This window comes from Hydra vulgaris, chromosome 07 (assembly GCF_038396675.1).
Source record: "Hydra vulgaris chromosome 07, alternate assembly HydraT2T_AEP".
NCBI classification, from domain to species: domain Eukaryota; kingdom Metazoa; phylum Cnidaria; class Hydrozoa; order Anthoathecata; family Hydridae; genus Hydra; species Hydra vulgaris.
Window position 1 is genome coordinate 22,126,314 of NC_088926.1, and position 18,978 is coordinate 22,145,291.

At 30.4% G+C, this 18,978-nt stretch overlaps 1 protein-coding gene across 2 annotated transcripts in view; it reads left to right on the forward strand.

The window, feature by feature from the left end:
- Positions 1-18,978, forward strand: part of LOC105847945 (potassium voltage-gated channel subfamily C member 3) — a 54,423-nt gene that overhangs the window by 28,277 nt on the left and 7,168 nt on the right. The gene's annotated exons all lie outside the window — the stretch shown is intronic.

The following is an 18,978-nucleotide window of genomic DNA, read 5'->3' on the forward strand; positions in this document are numbered from 1 at the left end:
CATACAAATATAAAGTTGATTGATTAATTTTAGCTTTACTTAATTTTTTGGGGTTTAGATAGTTGATATACTCATTTCATTTTAACAAATTTTAAGACACACTCTTGATACATCTTTAAGTAACATTAATCAAACATGAGACACGTTTTAACTGAAAAACTAATTGAATTGAGGATGGAAGGCAAAAGTAAGATACTCAAAGAGTATCCTACTTTTGTCTTCCATCCTTCCATACTTTTTGGAGTGAATTGTTTGTCAAGGGCGTGTAATTCTAAAATGAACAATAGTTTTCCGTCCGACCTGAGAGAAAGGTGGCTTGGGTGTTACAAGGAGTCATAGAAAAGACAAGGGAAAAGTCCAATTTTTATTCTCGATTTTTTCATAACAAATCTATTGCAATCAATATAATGTCTACGCAAATGTAAACAATTGTTTTTGTTGAGTCAGCAAAACTAGTCCAATGATTTGTTTAGCTACATAATCAAAACAATATTTTTGTTGAAACATATGTTCAGTGAAGTGTTTTTTCTAAATCGTATACTCAATCAAATCTTTTTGAACATGAGATTTAATCCCTCTCCAACCTTAAACGCAAGAGGAATTTGTTTATTAAATACTTTTTTACTATTCTCAACTAAAATTATCTTCATCAATATATTTAAAACTTTATACAACAAATTTCGAACATAAGCATTAGGGAAATCCATTTTGTCAGTCATGTTGGAATTTTACTACACAGTATTGCGAATAAGTGGCACAGATGTCATAATTGTATATAAAAAATTCTAATGTTGGGGATGACTGGAAGTATCTGCGCCACTGATTTAAAGTTTCTTTTTTTTTTTTTTTAATGACCATCTTTATATCAAGTTTTGAAAATTAGTACCAATAGAAGTTTTAAGGATAAGATAAATAAATTTTTTAAGGATGGACTGGTTATATCGATGTTAATAGTTGGAACATAGGGATTCAGTTTGAACGTTTAATTTTTAAAAAAGTGCTAGAAATACATGCACAAAATACACTAAAAAATGTCTATGCTAAGTTATTAAAAAGAAAAGAAAAAATGGGAGACAAAAGCCCTAAAAACACTAAATAATCTGTATAACACAAGAATAGCTTGCAAGTAGAAGCATGTAGATTTGGGGTCATACGATATTTATATGGGGTCTTTACTACTTGTATTATGTAAAAGTTCATTTGTTATTAGTAATCATGCCGTATTTTATACTTTCAACTAACACCATTGCCTGTTTCAACTAACACCATTTTCTGCTCCAAATAACACCACTGTCTGTTTCAACTAGCCTCAATAGTCGGGTTTGTTGAAACACTTCTTCACAGCTCTTTAAGCAAAGGTATATCAAAAACTAATAACTAAATTTAATCATTATTAGTGAATATTGTGTGCTTAAGTAAATAGTATTTAGGCAATAAAAAAAATTTTCAAAAGATTTTCATTTTCGTCATAAATTCAGAAATAAAAAAAAAGTGTTTCTAACAACTTCTTATATTTCTTACAAAAAAGAGATCTACCTAGTTAGAACAAAAATTGAAAAATCACTATAGTGTGATGTTTTAATGACATAGAGTGTAGCAATAAAGAAGTATATTTTTCTAATCACTGCTTTTACAAATGAAATAGATCTTGGTAGTGTCATATAAATTTGAATTGGATTTTACTTAGTGATATCACTGGGGGATTGTCTAGCTGGAGTAAGAGGATTCGGAGCCACACACAGGTTGTGGAACAGTTAATATTGGAGAAACAACAGTAACTGTCTCCTTGTACGCACTTATTCCTTTTTTGCTAGTTTTTCCCAAGCACTCCTCTCTTTTTAACCGCTCCGCATTATCATGAATAAGTTTTACGGCTCCTTCGGATAAATCGTTGACCACATCAACAGGTTTGACAAAGTTCTGGAACTCAAGATATCTAGGATGTTCTTTCCAAAGATTTGTTAAAGTTCCATAAAGATGGATTTTTCCATACTATGTCTCAGAAGATATAAATTAACTCTGAATCCTTAGAAACATAAGCAACAAAAGATAGGGTATGATCATGCTGCAAAACATGAATTGTCACAGCATCATAAAAATGTCTAATATAAAATTCACCTGTTAACTTATGTCTTTCTTAAGAAACTTTCAGCCATGAAACTTTACAAGCCTTGTGCATGTTCCTTTAAGACAAAGTTTGAAACAGGAGTGGTGACGCATTGACCATGAAGGAACTCACCAATTTGAAAATAGTTCAACAACTTCTGAATAGCTGAAAATTGTGTCTCTTCTGTTTGATATTCCAGGCCCAGAACAGGTGATATTCCAGGCCCAGAGATTCCAGGTGAGTCTCGTTGTTACATTTTACTAAGACACACTGATTGTCTTTTCCCTCATCTGTTTCACTTGTAAAATTTTTAATGGTTTTCCCAAAAAAATGTAAAATTATCAGTTTTCCAGTGTTTCTAACCATTTTTCTTAAGTAATCTCTGCAAAAAGAATAGCTGCATCATCCCGTATGATATTTTCAGAGATTCTGTAACCAGAGTTGAGGGGCATCAATACTTTCATCATCAACTTTTTACTCAATATTCCCAGAGAGAATAAGTACCTGAGATTTATCAGTTTTCTTCCTCTTATGTTGAGGAATCTCAAAACCTTTATTATCAAAACTTTGATCAGTAACCTCACTATCATTAAAACTTGCTTCATTTTAAGTTAAAATTTTTGCAGTCGTTTTTGTTTCTTCCTGAACAAAAAAGATTTCCTGACTCTTCTTTTATTGGGCTCTCACACTAAATTTTCCCAAAACACCCATCAAGTTCTCCTATCACTATTTTTTGGCCCTCAATCTGGTTCTGCATAAAAGTTAAATCTTCCTTTCTGTATAAAGGCAGTATCCGTTTAGTAATCACCAAACTCTTGTTATAAATGACTAAATATTTACCAGGCTTTAATAACCTTATAAAAACTATTGTTTATATAAAATGTTTGTGGTAAGCTGAGGTGAGTAACTTTACAAAATAATAAGGAGATAATACGATTTTTAAGCACACTTTACTAATTAATGTTACTAAATAAATTTAAAAGCATTAATAGGGACAAATACATAAGTCACACAGCAAAACCCTCAATTCTCGTTTTAAGCAAAAAAAGTCTTAAATCAAGAAAAAAAAAGACTTGTCCGCCACTTAAAAATAATTTTTTTCGTTTCAAGAATTTTTTTTCTTAAAATAAGAATTTTTTCTCTTAATATAAGATTTTTTTTCTTAAATATTTTTTTTTCTTGTTTTAAGAATTTTTATTCTTAAAAAAAGATTTTTTTTTCTTGTTTCGAGAATATTTTTGCTCAGAATAAGAATTTTTTTCCTTGTTTCAAATATTTATGATCTTAAAATAAGAATTTTTTTTCTTGTTTTAAGAATATTTTTTCTCAAATAAATATTTTTTTTTCTTGTTTTAAGATTTTTTTTTGTTAATAAGAATTTTTTTCTTATTTCAAAGATATTTTTGCTTAAAATAAGATTCTATTTTCTTGTTTTAATAATATTTTCCTTGAGCTGTAAAACAATATAACAAGAGTATTTTTTCTATGGAAAAAATGAAACATTTCGAAATTAGAATGATATGAAATTAGAATATTAAAAATACATTTGAGCAACTCTCATCGTTGAAATCAAACTTGACCTCCCATAGACTACATCTGACTCAAACAAGTTTCTGCTGAGCTTTTATCTTTAAATAAAATATAATGTAAATTGTGTATGCCGTCATTACATGGGCGTCATAATCCATGTCCATTACATAGTGTATTCCGATAAGTCCAATTACAGCGTCAAAAAATGAAAAACTTCGTAAAATAATCTTTTTCCCACGCATAGAAATAGCGTCGTCTGCACCGTCTGCTATGATAAGGATTTTTTTTTATCTGAAAATAAATTTAACCAACTCAAATCTATGTTCAATATAAGGTTTCCTAAAATTTAACATTACATCTTTTCATATCTTAAAATGTTAGAAATCCTTAATTCGATATACATTAATGTATATATATATATATATATATATATATATATATATATATATATATATATATATATATATATATATATATATATATATATATATATATATATATATATATATATATATATATGTTTATTTATATGTATATATATATATATATATATATATATATATATGTATGTATATATATGTATATATATTTAAGTGTTTTTAAAAGATCATACAAACTTACAGCTTTTTCTACAAAATATGTCCAGTTTTAGTCTTTTTTTTTCTAAGAATTTTTATTCGGGAATAATTGTACAAAGTACTTCATTAGGTGCTTAACTTTAGTATCTAAAAACACATTCCTTATTTAATTAATAAATGATTTTAATATACTACTGTACCTAACCCTAAATAAGCAAAAAACAATTTTTTGCTGACTTTGTTTTTATCTTTTATGGTGAAACATTTGTGAAAATGGTTTTATGTTTACCAATTGTAATCTGATACTGACCTGCAACAGTTTAAGGTCGGCAATTTATTACCCACTTTAGTTTTCTTATTTCTAAGGGTAGTTTATGCATGCATACTCACCTGTATTTGCTTTGGGTGGCTGTGGGAGAGGAACTACCACTACCTTGCTGTTATTTTTTATAGCAACAAAAATGTTTACCTTTTGGAACGGAAATACTCATTTGACATTTATAGCTGTCAAAATTGTTTGTTTTGAGCATTTAAGCGGTCGTGTTTACTATTTGACGATCATTTTAAATAGCACACATTTTTAGCAAAAAAATTTTTTTTGCCAAGTGAATTACAAGAATATTCTTTAAATACTGAATAGAATGATTATCTTTTTAATTTTTTTTTAAATAAAAAGTAAATACTTTTTATTTAAAAAAATCAATTTAATTATATATTTAATTATATACATATCTTTTTAATTTTTTTTAAAATGAAAAGTAAATACTTTTTATTTAAAAAAAAGTTAAAAAGATAATCATTCTATTCAGTATTTAAAGAATATTCTCGTAATTCACTTGGCAAAAAAAAAGTTCATTATCTATCAACTATGGGATGAGGTAAACATGGAACAGATGTCTTTCGAGAACAAGTACAGGCATTTCGAGATCTAGGATTGAACAATTCTGAAATAGCTCATAGATTGGGTTGTTCTTGTAAGAAAGTTATCAATGCTATTAATTTATTTAACGATACTGGTTCCTTAAGCAACAAAAAACGCAAGTCTCGCGAACGAAAGACAATCCCCAGAGAAGACGCAGCCATTGCCCGAGTCTAAGTTTAATCGCTTTGGATCCGACGGAAAACAATATGTTCGTCGTCCCCAAAACTAAGAACTCAGCCCTCGCTATACTCTTAAGACTGTAAAACATAGTGGTGGAAATGTGAAAGTTTGGGGCAGTTTTTCATGGTGTGGTGTGGGCCTTTGGTTTGGAAATTCCAACAAGACAACGACCCTAAGCACGACGCCAAAAGTGTTAAAATGTGGTTTAACGCTAAGAAGATTAATGTATTGGAGTGGCCCGCACAGTCACCAGACCTAAATCCGATAGAAAATTTGTGGGAGGAAGTTGACAGAAACATAAACCGGTCAACTGCAACAAATTTAGACCAACTTTAGATCAAAATAAAAGCTGCTTGGGAGGCCATTACGCCTGAACGATGCCAAAAATTGATCTCGTCAATGGGTCGTTGTCAAGCAGTTATTGACTCAAAAGGATACCCCGCTAGGGTGTGTCGATTTTTCTTTTTTTCAAATATTAAAAAAGAGTAGTGAAAAAATGTAAGTTTACGATTAGTTAACTACAGGGAAACTTTCAAAACCAAATTCTAATAAGTGCTAGCTCGGTAAATTTTGATTTCAATATTTCACATTTTTGGTCGTTTTAGACTTTAGTCATTATATTTAAGTTTGTTTATGGAATAGCGCTGATAACTTTTTTTATCAATTCGCATGGTGTACGACGTACACCATGCATAGGCGTAGAAAAAGAGTAAAAAAATGAAAAAGTATCAATAGCAATAAAGGTCGAAGTTTTTAGCTATTTAAACATTTTTGAAAGTCTTTATCTACTTCTCTACAGTTTTTACGAGGGTTGCTATATCTTTTTTGGTTCTATTTCGTGACATTAAATGTCTACCTACAAGCTAAGCATGTATATATGATTCTCTTCTCTCATTTGTATAAACATGGCTTGCAGCTTTAGTTACCAATTTGACACATCTTTCAACTGACTGCGTATGAGAATTCCAGTGAGGAACTTCCATAAGATAGTTTAAAAACTTTTTGATTGTGGAAGATGTAAGAGGGCAGGTAAGTGGAGGCTCAGTAACACTTAAACTCCATGTTATAAGGTCTGATAGCTGTTTAGCATTAGGGTTTATTTCTGGTGTTCTTCTTACTCTGAGACTACCATCTCCAACTTGAGTTACCTCATCTCCTATTCTTCGTATAGTAAGAATTCTGTTTACAGCTTCTTTTCTTTCTTCTGCATTTTTGATGCAAAGCATGGATTGTAAAATTGCTTTAGAATGTGCATACTACGCTGATCGTCTATTTGTTGGCATAACGATATCTAAAACATTGTTACTCTGAGTTCTAAGTAACTCAAGTTGATACAAGACATGTCTAGGTCCCTCAACCCAACTTGAATGAACTTTTATATTAAACCAGTTAGGTATATAAACACTAACAATAAAATTCACAATTATTTTTAAATTATCTAGATTTGTACCAGTAAGGCCATGATTAGACACCCAAATTCTGCAAAATCGAAGTGCTGTTGTTAGCCATCTACTGTGACAGACTGGTCCAATTTCCAGCATTGCTAACTTGATAGGCAGATCTCCAGTCTTTGTTGCTTAACAAATTTGATAAGCATAACTTTGGTCAGTGCTTAAATCCTTAACAATCTTCTGACTGAGATAAATCAAAGGAGGGCGTAAATTTATTTTAACAAAGCTGGTATTGATTTCAATCCCATTTGCTGTGTCAAGCATTTTCCCAAGTGGTCCTGACCATTTATTATGAGAAAGCATTAGACCTTCTAAATGTTCAATTAAATGTCTTTACCCTAATTCACCAGTATGTAGATCACAAACAATCCAAACTAATCTTCTATTTAATTTTTTTTCTACCCATTGCATGACTCCGCCCACCCAACCAGTATTGACATTTGTGCTATCTCCTCCAATAGCCATGAGATTTTGATTTTGATTTTTCCTGTTTAACCAGTCAATTATGTGATCTGCAATAACTTTAGCTTTCTTTTTATTATTGGTCATATCTGGAACAAAATGAAAAAGATAGTCACCACCAGGGTCTTTTACAACAGAGTAATGTTCTTCTTTAATCAGACTAGGAAAACTTCTTTCATTTACCTCTATAAACATTTTTGTGGCATCTACTCTCCCGTCAAAAAAAAGACATGACACGGGGTTTTTTTCTAGGTCTACCTCAAACTGATTGTTCAATTCTTTTGCAAATTTTTCCTGAGCCCGTTTTACGTTGTTATGATTTATAATAAGATATCAATCACTCTTGCTTATAATCTTTGCATCTATCAAAGTTGCTGTAACTATTTTCTCTTAAACTTGTTTGGTGTCTCATACTGGCTAGAGCAATATTTTCAATACTCATGGTATTATAAACTGAACATGTTTGATTCAGAGAAAATTTACATTGAGTTTGATTATCACTTTGGATTGTTTTCTGACCACTGCCATCTTTAAATGATGAAGAGCAGCTGTTTATACAAATTGCTTGAACATTTTCATTATACTCATAATCCTGAAAAATTAAATAAATTGTTTATATTTTTAATCTGTATTTAAACTAAAATTGCATACAACTAAAAGTTTTAAACTTACTTGCTCAATATGTGGCAATAAAAGAGATAAGGATTCATTCTTGTGCATGCAATCAATATTTTCTATTTGATTGAATGTTTCATCTGCCTTTAAAATAAGTAATATATATATATATATATATATATATATATATATATATATATATATATATATATATATATATATATATATATATATATATATATATATATATATATATATATATAATATAATACATATATACACATACATATGTTTGAGTATGTGATGTAGTTGTTCAAGCTTTCTACTTAAGTAGTTACCTTTTCTTCTTTATTTGTTTTCATTGTTCTTTATTTTTGTTGTTTTATTTTAATTCTTTTGGATTCTTTCCTATCTGCACCACCAATATGGAAAGTTCCAAAACTGCCAATTTTAGTCCTCTGATAGTGGATGAACCGAAGCTCTAAAATCGGTATTTTTTCATCTCTTTTACATTTACACTTTATATGAATTTTTTGCATACATTCTGAATCACATTTGTACTCTGTACAAAGGATTAGTTTACATTTGCAAAATAAGATGTCCACAAGATTGTCTAACTTTAAACTAAATCTTTCTTATTCAACTTTTTTATTACGTCTAATACTAAAATCAACAGCTGATTTCCATAAACACTTAAGTTTTTTGAAAACTGTTTTTTCATGAATAATAATAGGATATGTAAAAAGTGCATTTGCTTTCAACAATTGGCCAAGTAAAGCGGGTAACATATCAGTAACTAAATGTTCTACAGTATAGTTCCCATTAGTATATACAGTATATTCCTATTTTTATTATTAATTTCTCTTAAAAATATACCATATCTTAGCATATCTCTAGCTGTTGGAAGCTCAGATGTATAAAGTTCTTTTCCACTTCCTACAAGATTACTCATTTTAATAGATAATGCATTCGTTGTTCTTTTTGACATTTTTATGTCAAAATGTTTCCGGAGCTTTCCTTTTGGTCCGTATTTATGACGTTTTAATTACTTTCAAAGAAAAAAATGAAAACTTGCGAATTATTGGTAATAACCAAAATAGGTGAATTAAGAATCAAAATTTACCAATCAACCAATAAAATGATTTCATTTTTGAAAATATCACTTTTCTTAAAAAATGGCGAAGTTATATTTTTTCACTAGTCTTTTTTCGAAATTATAAAAAGTTCATTTTACCTTAAAAATCGACGCACCCTAATACCCCACTAAATATTTACCTATAATAAAGTTTTCTAAACTATTTATACAAAGAACCTCCATGATTTTGGTAGCAAAAGGATGAAATGATAGTTTTGTACAGGGTGTGCTATTTAAATTGCCCCCTTATTCTGTACTTCTAAATCATTTATACAATCGTACTTTTTTTTTAACGAAGTTACTCTCTTTTCTTACTCAGTAATGTTATCTTCTAAAAATAATATTTTATTTGGCTAAAAAGTTTAGATCTCAAAAACTCAGATCTCTTGAAAATATATCATTACATATTGAACATCAATCTGTGATATTTATTTTGTCGCCACTGTATATGCTATATACCAGGGACGTGGTGGCACCTGAAAAGCAGGTACGAATTTCCAGAAGAGGGGCCCGGAGAAGTACTTTTAACGAGAGACAAATAAGCAATCAAGGAAAATTATATTTATACTAAAAAAGTTTTTTATAGATACAAAGTATTACGTAGCTCATTTGTATCAGCATAGTTTTTATTATGTTGGAATGCGTTAAATTCCATCTTTTGTCATGTTTCACTGACAAAAGAACACGATCCCCAACATGGTCTGATGTCAACCGATTTGCTAGACGAGTTTTGACAAGTTTCAGTTAGCTGGAAACTCTCTCACACTTTGCTGAATTTGTTAAAATTGTACTGAATATCTTGTATAGAACTGCAACAGAGGGGAATACAGCTTCTAGCATAGTCTTCAGCATAAAATTGTAAATGGTGAAGAAAGAAGGCAAAGTTTCGTTATCCTTCTCAGCAGCTTTTTGTAGACCTCCACAAAATCAACCATTTCAGTAGTGAATTCATTTAAACCGATACCAATTTTTCAAGCACTGATTAAATTTTTTCTTGTGAACTAGTGTTATGAAAATTATGACTAATATCTTCGCTCTTATTCTTCAATAAAAAGATGTCTATGCTTTCTAAAAATGTCCGCTGTGAAGAAAATTTGTCAAAAAGAACTGCAGTTGTTGAATCCACTACATATAAAACACTTCTGCAAGCCACTGATCTTTAGCCTGAGTAAGCCGCTCATCTTCTGTTTCATCGGAGTCCAGTCGTTTCTTTCTGCAAGTCCTTTTCTCAACAAATGTTTGCTGTTCAAGCTGAGCTTCAGTTGCAGTTTTAAAACCAGATAAAATAGCATTTTGGCCAGCACTGTTCTTTAGTACTTGAAGCTTTTTTAGTGATACACCGAAAAACATTATAGCAATGGAAAAATCAAGTGTTTCTCCTTGAAGAATTTTTTTTAGGGGACCTAAGATAGTAAGAATTTCTTTGAAGAGACATAAAGTCACAATTGTTTAATATGACTGAAATCGGGATAAAAGACCTTATGCTTCACTTCGAATATTTGTTTTAAATTCCATGTCATTGAAAATTCAAGGCAAACGATTACCTCAGGGTATAGTGTCAGCAGTCGGTCTGTAACATTTCGTAGAGCACTGCAACGAACACTGTGGGTAGCTGCCAGTTCAAGAGACTGATTCACATCCCCAAGAAGAGATTTGCACTTCTCAAATATACTATTTTGTTTGCTTGAGTTTCCGTATAGAAAAGTCTTTAATTTCTGCACATCACCAAACTTGTTTTCTGTTCCAAAAAAGTTAACAGAAACAATTGAAGATTTTGCACAAGCTTTCATAACCAGATTTGTTCCAAGAGATACACAATATATATTTATTGCCATGGGAGAACACTGCTTTAAATGTGTTGCAACTCCTTAGTTTATTCCTTTCATGTTGTTCGCACCATCAAAAGACATGCCTACACTCTTTTGAATATCTACGCTATTTGATTTGACTTCATCTTTGATTATCTCGCTTATTCCTTCACCAGTAGTTTCAGTTTCAACCATTGAAATCAGATGTTTCTTTACAACGGCCTCTTTTGCAGCAAGCGTAACATAACGTAATACAATAGAAGTTTGTTTACAGAGTGTAATATCAGTGGTGCCATCAGCAGATAGTGAAAAGAAAACTGAATTATTTACATATTTTGAAATATCCTTCTTGATCATCTGTATCATAGTATGAATTAGCTTGTTTTGTGTATAATTAGAAATATCCGTTCTCTTTCTAGAGCAAGACAAGCTAATCGATCAACTTCAGTGTCCAGCTTTCTTTTTTATATTTAGCTTTCTTCTTTTTATTTCTACGTTGATAAGATAATATTTTTTTACTTATTTACTTTAAAAGCATTAATTATCATTTTTAATTACTTACCTTTAGCCGTCTAAAATCTATCAAAATCAGATAAACATCGTTTTTTGTTATTATTATTCGACAGCAATTTTATTTATTTACGCTGAACAAAGTTTGTTGTTTATTGTTTGTTTTAATTACTTATCTTAACGATTTCTTTTATTTACGCTAAACTAAAGTTTAGCGTATTTCTTTTATTGCAGACCTTGTGTTTAACAAACAAACATACAAACAAACCGACGTGACCTAGTGTTTAACAAACAAACATACAAACAAACCGACGTGAAACATGTTAAATAAAATGTTGTAAAAAATGCCCTGATAAAAACTTGTAAAGCTAAAATAAAATTTTCTCTTTGAGGATTGGGGGCCAAGTTTCCTGAGCCAGAATCAGAACCCAGTACAAGTCCTCGTACCCTCGTACTGGGCCACCACGTCCCTGCTATATACTATAAATATGTAATATACTTATATATATGCTATATAATATGCTTATATATATAGCATATATAATATGCTATATACTTTAACTATATATATGCTATATACTATATGCTATATATTACTTATATGCTATATGGTACATACTACTTATGCATATGCTATACACTATACTTATATATATATATAAATTATATACTATACTTATATATATACACTGTATGCTATACTTATATATATGCTATATATTATACTTATATATATACTACTATACATACGCTATATATTTTACTTTATTATTACAAAATATTACCTTATTTGCTTTCTCGAGTCGCAGACGGCCTCCAAAACCAACTAGTAGTTTATTTTGTCATCCGCAAGTTGCCTTGCTGACACCCATCTCATAATAATACAAGAAGGTTAACGTAAAATTAAAAAATTAAAAATAATATAAAAATACCCCGATTTACAAATGTCTTTTAGTCTCGTAAAACTTAGAAATAATTTGAAAATAATAGTTAAATGAGTTAAAATAATAGTTACATGACTAACGTCTTTTGTGATTGTTTTTTTCAGTTTTTATTTTTAAGTTGTTTAAAATATCCTCTTTAAAATCGCTTTGATTTTTGTTAATAATTTTCGGTAATAATATTTTCCTTTTTATTTTTTCTATTTACAACTTCGTAGTCTGGTTCAATTAATAAACATTTTGGAGATTTTGTTTTTGGACTGGTTGAAAATTTTCAACAACTTTGTTGTTTATCGTGACAGCTTGGGGTGGTCACTCTGTTTTTTTTTTGACCGGCAGTTTTTTTAGATATTACCTTTTCTGGGGTCAGGGTAACAACATCAGTTTTTGCTATGTCTAATAACAAATGTCCAACAACATTTGTAAATATAATGAGATGTAACTACATCAGTCCAACAACATCTGAAATTTCGTTGATGTATGATAACATCTGCGTAAAAAGTATATGATTACTACAGATGTAACTAAATCTTTTCAATTATCTAAGTATAATAACATCTGTGCAATTACATTGGCAGATTTTACAGATGTAGTTACATCTTTTTAATTATGTTAGGAATAATTACATTTATACAATTACATCTGTAAATTCTGCAGATGTAGTTACATCTTTTAAATTATATTAAAAATAGCTACAGGATTTTATAAAGTTATTAAATTATATTTATGCGTTATTTTAACCAGATGTAGTTACTTATATGGTTTTTTATTCAGATGTAGTTACATCTGCAAAAAAATATTAAATATAAATCCATTATTTTAACCAGATGTAGTTACATATAAGATTTTTTTCAGATGTAGTAACATCTGGAGAGAATTCTTCCAGATGTTATTGGACTTTGTGCAAAATTATCAGATGTAGTTACATCTTCCTTAAGATGTTGTTAGGGGTCATTGAAATTCCAGATGCTATTAAACAGATGTTGCTGGAATAAAAAAATAAATACAGATGATCTTGGACAAAAGTGTACAGATAATCTTGGACTACTCTACATATGTTGTCTGATAGATAGATGTAGTAATCTCTAACCCCTTTTTTGTTATTTTTTCTTTTAATTTCAGGTTTTTTTTGCGATATACATCTTTGTTGGAAGGGTGTGTATTGCCACATATTTTACATATTGTCATATTGATATGTAGATAGCTATACACGTACAGTTTGTAGCTATCGATATATCTTAATAATGTTGCTAATTACAAAACTGCAATAAGAAGCCGTAGACAACCAACAGATTTTATGTTATACTGTAGCTAGTTATAAAGCTATAGCTTTGTAACTAGCTACATATTGTATACGATATGTAGCTGACGATATATTGTAGTAATATCGATATCGACAAAGCTATGGTATCTAGATAGTGATTTGCCCTAACAAATAAAGGAAGATAAAGATTAACAGACGATTTAAAGATTACAGATTAAATGAACCAGGAAAACAAGATAAAGGGAGCGAATTCCAAAGAACTGATGTTCGAGGAAATAAATTAGACAAATAAGAATTTTTAGAGCACTTTGGACCAGTCGAAGTAAAAGGATGAGACTTATTTAAATGATGAGTAACACAAGAATAAATTAAGTAGATGACACAAGAGACTCTCTTTCTTTAGAGCAGCGCCCATTATAGTATTTATAGAAAAGAGAAAGAGAAACAACATCACGACGATGTGACAATAGTTACAGGTTGACTGCAAGAACAGGCTCAACTATTTTACAACGCATTTTTGCACCACGTTGAAGATCCCCTCCAGATATGACAACAGTATTCCAAACAAGAACGGATTGGATATTTATAAAGATAAAGAATAGAATCCGGAGTAAGAAATTGGCATGCACAATAAAGAGATGCAACCTTTCCAGATGCTAATTTTGAAATGGCTTTGATGTATGGTTTCTAAGAAAGGTCGGAAGGAAGAGTAAATCTACGAAGACAAAAGGTAAATAACTCATCGAGTACATTACCGTTCATAAATATAGAAAGATCTAGATTGTTAAAATAACAATTAGCTGAAAAAAATTGAGTTTTATCTGAGTTAAGGTTTCTTCAGCCTTTGAGAGCCTCATGCTGTAGCGGAAGTGAGATCTTTTCAAGCTCAAATCCCCCTCTCCAAGCAATCAGACAGTGTTGGCTTCTTATATAAAAAAAAAGATAGTAGTATCATCATCACAAATAATCCCTAGTCAAAAGGTAATATAGGAGCCTATAGGAATTTGGAACAAAAAGTATGACCAAACTTTGACAACTATAAATATTTTTTAACTTATGCGCTTTAATATAATCATTTACCAAAACTTTTATCATCATGAAAATTTCGATAAATTTGCATCAAACCTTTAGTTTTTCTTTTAGTTCCGAATTCTTATAGGATCCTATAGGATTTTTTGACTAGAAATGTCATCTTTAATGTGAGAGGTTTTGGGAGATCGTTAATGTAAATTAAAAAAAGCATATGGCCAGGGATATAACCTTGAAGAACCCCTGAATTTACTTGAAATGAAGAAGAGTGCATTCCATCGAGAACAACTTTTATACTATGATTGGTAAGGAAGGATTCATATAATAATAATCTTAAAGATGTTACCTGATAAGGATAATAGATCCCGCTTACCATGACGCTGGAAAACAAGACTTTGATAAGCACTTGCTAAATAGTTTTGAAAGTATAGATGATAGCTCTGAAGAACACTTCTGCAAGACTATAACGGGTATGTTGTCCGGACCAAAAGGAGTAGAAGAGTCTAAGCAGGAAATCACTTTAGATAGAGAAGCTGGAGTGATACGAAGGTCAAGCAATGGATCAACCTGTTTGTTGGCTAAATCAGGTAGAACGCGACTAGTGGAATCAAAAAATGGTATTGACAAGAAATTCTTATCAAAAACTCAGCTTTGTATGTGACATGGCAAATCTAAACCATGCAAGAGAGGTTGAATAACAGGTTTGCCTTATTATAGACACTGTTAAAGATTCTCCAGAAGTCTTGGGAGCCTAGTTTTTGAGATAAAATACGAGATTTCGTGACCTAAGAATAGCGAGTTTTAATATTAGACAAAATCTTTTTTACAATGGTTTCTTGCAATAGTAAACAGACGTCTATTTTCAGGAGAATTGTTTTGATGATAGATAATGTAAGTAATGGTTACGATTGGAAAATGCAGCATCAAAATGAGAGGAAAAGCATTGAGTAGAGCGTAGCTTGACTTGGAATTATCATAATGGAATAAAAAATTACATGCTCGTCTGAATTCAAGAAGTTACATAAAAACCACATTTTTCAGCAGGAAGACGAAAGATTTCTACCCAAGGGCCATCACGAAGAAAATTACGGAAAGAGTCCCAGTCAGCTTTAAAACAGATTTAAGAGGTATGATGATAGGGGGATTCTGATGATGAAGAAGAATGAGAAAGTTTTAGAGAGACCAAACAGTACTTTGAAGCACCTAAGGGCAAATGTGGAGAAACTGAGCACTGATTAGGATCAGAAACAAGACAAAAGTCAAGTAGAGAGGTTGAATAAATTGGATTGTCTAAAAAACAAGTTAGAAAGTTGACTATTTGTGTAAGAGATTGAGAAAAGCAAGAGCCACTGACACTAGAGCCAAGCCATTTAGTGTGATGAGCATTAAAGTTATCAGCAACAATAATATTGGTTGAAGGGTAAAGAAAAGAACCAATGTCAATTTGATTGCAATTAACATCGAAAAGGCTGCAGTCTTGAGAAAAAGGTGATAAATTGAAGTGGTGCTAAACAAAAGCACATAAACTAATTGTCTGTTGATTCAAACCTAGTTTGCAGACAAATGGGTAAATTCTTACGAATGTAAATGCCCAGACCAACCATAAGACTAATTAGAGTCTTTACGAATTAAAGGAAAATAGCCATCAACACTAAGATCACAAAATAAGACAGCTGATCTCAAATTAGTCTCACAAAAAGCAAGTAGGTATGTTGAACTTTTGAGATAAGACATAATTGAAGAAAAGGTACTTCAAAGGCCATGAGTATTAGTGAGTTATAGATTAAGAAAACTTGGTGATGACGATGGTTTTTTGTGCTTTATAGTTTTGGTACTTTAGTCATTTTTAGATTTGTTAATAGCAATTTGTTTTTAAATTCAACAAAAATACTACAACACAAATTAAAATCCTGGAGAGATTCCCTGATTGAACTGATATTTTTCTTGCCAAAAAACGCTCTTTAAGAACGTAAGAAACCGATAGCTCAATGGAAAAGCAAAAGATAAGGTTCAAACAAAAAGTAGCGATTGTCAAAAACTTTGATATTTATACCTAATATCAAGGTATTCAAAAAATGATTGCTTAACTTCGATCATGATTTTTGTTGTGATTACTTTTTGGTAGTTTGAAAAGTTGTTAAAAACTTATCCATTCAACTTTTAACAGAGCAACCCACTTTGATTACTGTTTTTAAATTTTACAAAATTCTTCAAATTTTCCTTTTTCAACTCAAAAGCATCCTTTTGGTTTGCTACTGAAATAGTTATACTATCGCAATTTAAAACAATTTTCGGATTTGTTCTCCCTTTAACTAGTTCATAATACCTTTTGTTGAAAACAAATTATCACATTTTTTTCTTGACCCTTTTTTTATTGTAAAACGTTGAAAAAAATAAGAGGGTTCTCAACTTTATATGGCTGTATCTTTTGTGCGCTAAAATATATTTTGATGAAATTTGAAATCTAATTATTAGATTTTTGCAATTAGCCTTTTAATTAAAAAAAACTTTGGTTTGAGGCTGATTTGCAAATTAGAACAAAAATACCCTTAAATGACACCTCACTTATCTCCCTTTTGGTGGGAGAAATTAGTTTAAAAAAAATGTATGTTCAACGTTGTTGGAAGTGCGTGGGCCTACTCCAGGCATTTGGAGATGCAACGTTGGTCAAAATATGTGCCACAGTTAGCGACGCCTTGAAATCACGCATCTTTTACTAAGTAAGGTTGGTGTATGGTTTAGGCGCTAAAAAATCAAACCTCACAACAACAAAAATTTGTTGTGAGGTTTAAAATTTTTTAATCTTAGAGCTAAAATCTAAAATACTTCAGATAAAAAATTACAAACTTTAGTATAAAAAACCTTAAATATATGAAATGTGTCTATATGCGTGATTAGTATTTTTTATTTTTCTATTATTCAACATGCGCGTAGTAATCATTCAAAGAGTCATTTTATGGTGTGTTTGTAGACATCAAACCGATGTCGTTTGCCAACAGAATCCTTTTTGATTTACTATGTTTATCATGCCGACATCGGTTCGATGAAGTAAAACGATGCCGATCTTATGCTGATATAATGATGTTGGCAAGATATCAGACCAACTTCCATCACACCCTGTCAAATTCACAATCAACCTCATCTGAAAGAACCAACAAATTTTACAATGAAAGAATTATATAGACCTTATGAGTACATTTAGAGGTATTATAAAACCTTTTAACGATGTCCGAGGCAGAGTTTTGCGTTGTAACAGTTGGATTTTGGATTTTTTTGTATTCGAAATAGTTAACTTCCAAGCATAGTATAAACTCAAAACTCTTATATCATAATGATGAAATCAAATGAGGATGGTTTACAAAAAATTGCAGCTATCTGAAACCTTAATAATTTTTCCATGACTCCCGCCCAGGAAAATACTATTTTTTAAAAAAGCTACATTGTTTTATAAAAGACCAAAGCTCTTTTATATATTTCAAACTTTATCACTAAAACTTATGGAGTTTAGAAACGGTAACCATGTAAAATTTACAACTTCCTCAATTTGAGGGGGTTTAATTCATTACATGGTCATCACTCTAAAATACGAAAAAAAAAATTACGGATCTTAAATATTTTCTGATGAGCTTTCTTTAGGGTAACATAAATTTTTTTTTCTCAAAAAATTATTGTTATAGATGGGGCAGTTATATTTGGATATTTTTGTAAAGAAGTTAAATAATGTTATTTCAACTTTATTTAACTTTTTTACAAAAATATCCAAGGTTCAACATTATCCTTATTGTTTAAAATCCAAGTTGGTCGAATCTAAAACATTTTAAAACATCTCATTTTTTTTTTTTTTTTTTTTTTTTTTTTTAATTTTAGGTGCCCCAAGAAGTCCTAACGGTCTTGTCACAGAGCACCGCGGAAGTGCATTTAACCAGGAAGTTTACGCCTCCTTCCTTACCGTGACGCGAAAATTTAAAGTATTTCAAAAGGTCAAGATATTTATTTAGAATAGTAAACAAGGAATATTTAAATCTAGCTAAATTTAAAGTATTTCAAAAGGTCAAGATATTTTTTTAGAATAGTAAACAAGGAATATTTAAATCTAGCGGAATGGTTTAAGGCAAACAAATTGTCCTTAAATTTAAATAAAACGAAGTATACTTTTTTTCATAGAATTTACGATAAAGAAAATATTCTATCAAAACTTCCTGATCTTTATATTGGCAACTCTAAAATATTTAGAGAGTCATTACTAAAGTTTTTAGGAGTGATACTTGACGAAAACTTGATATGGAGAGAACTCATAAGAACGATAGAAGATAAAGTTTCAAAAAAATATTAGCATACTATACAAAGCTAAGCAATTATTAAACCAAAACTGCTTAAAAATCTTATATTTCTCCCTTATACATTGTTATATAAACTATGCACATATTGCATGGTGCAGCTCTAATG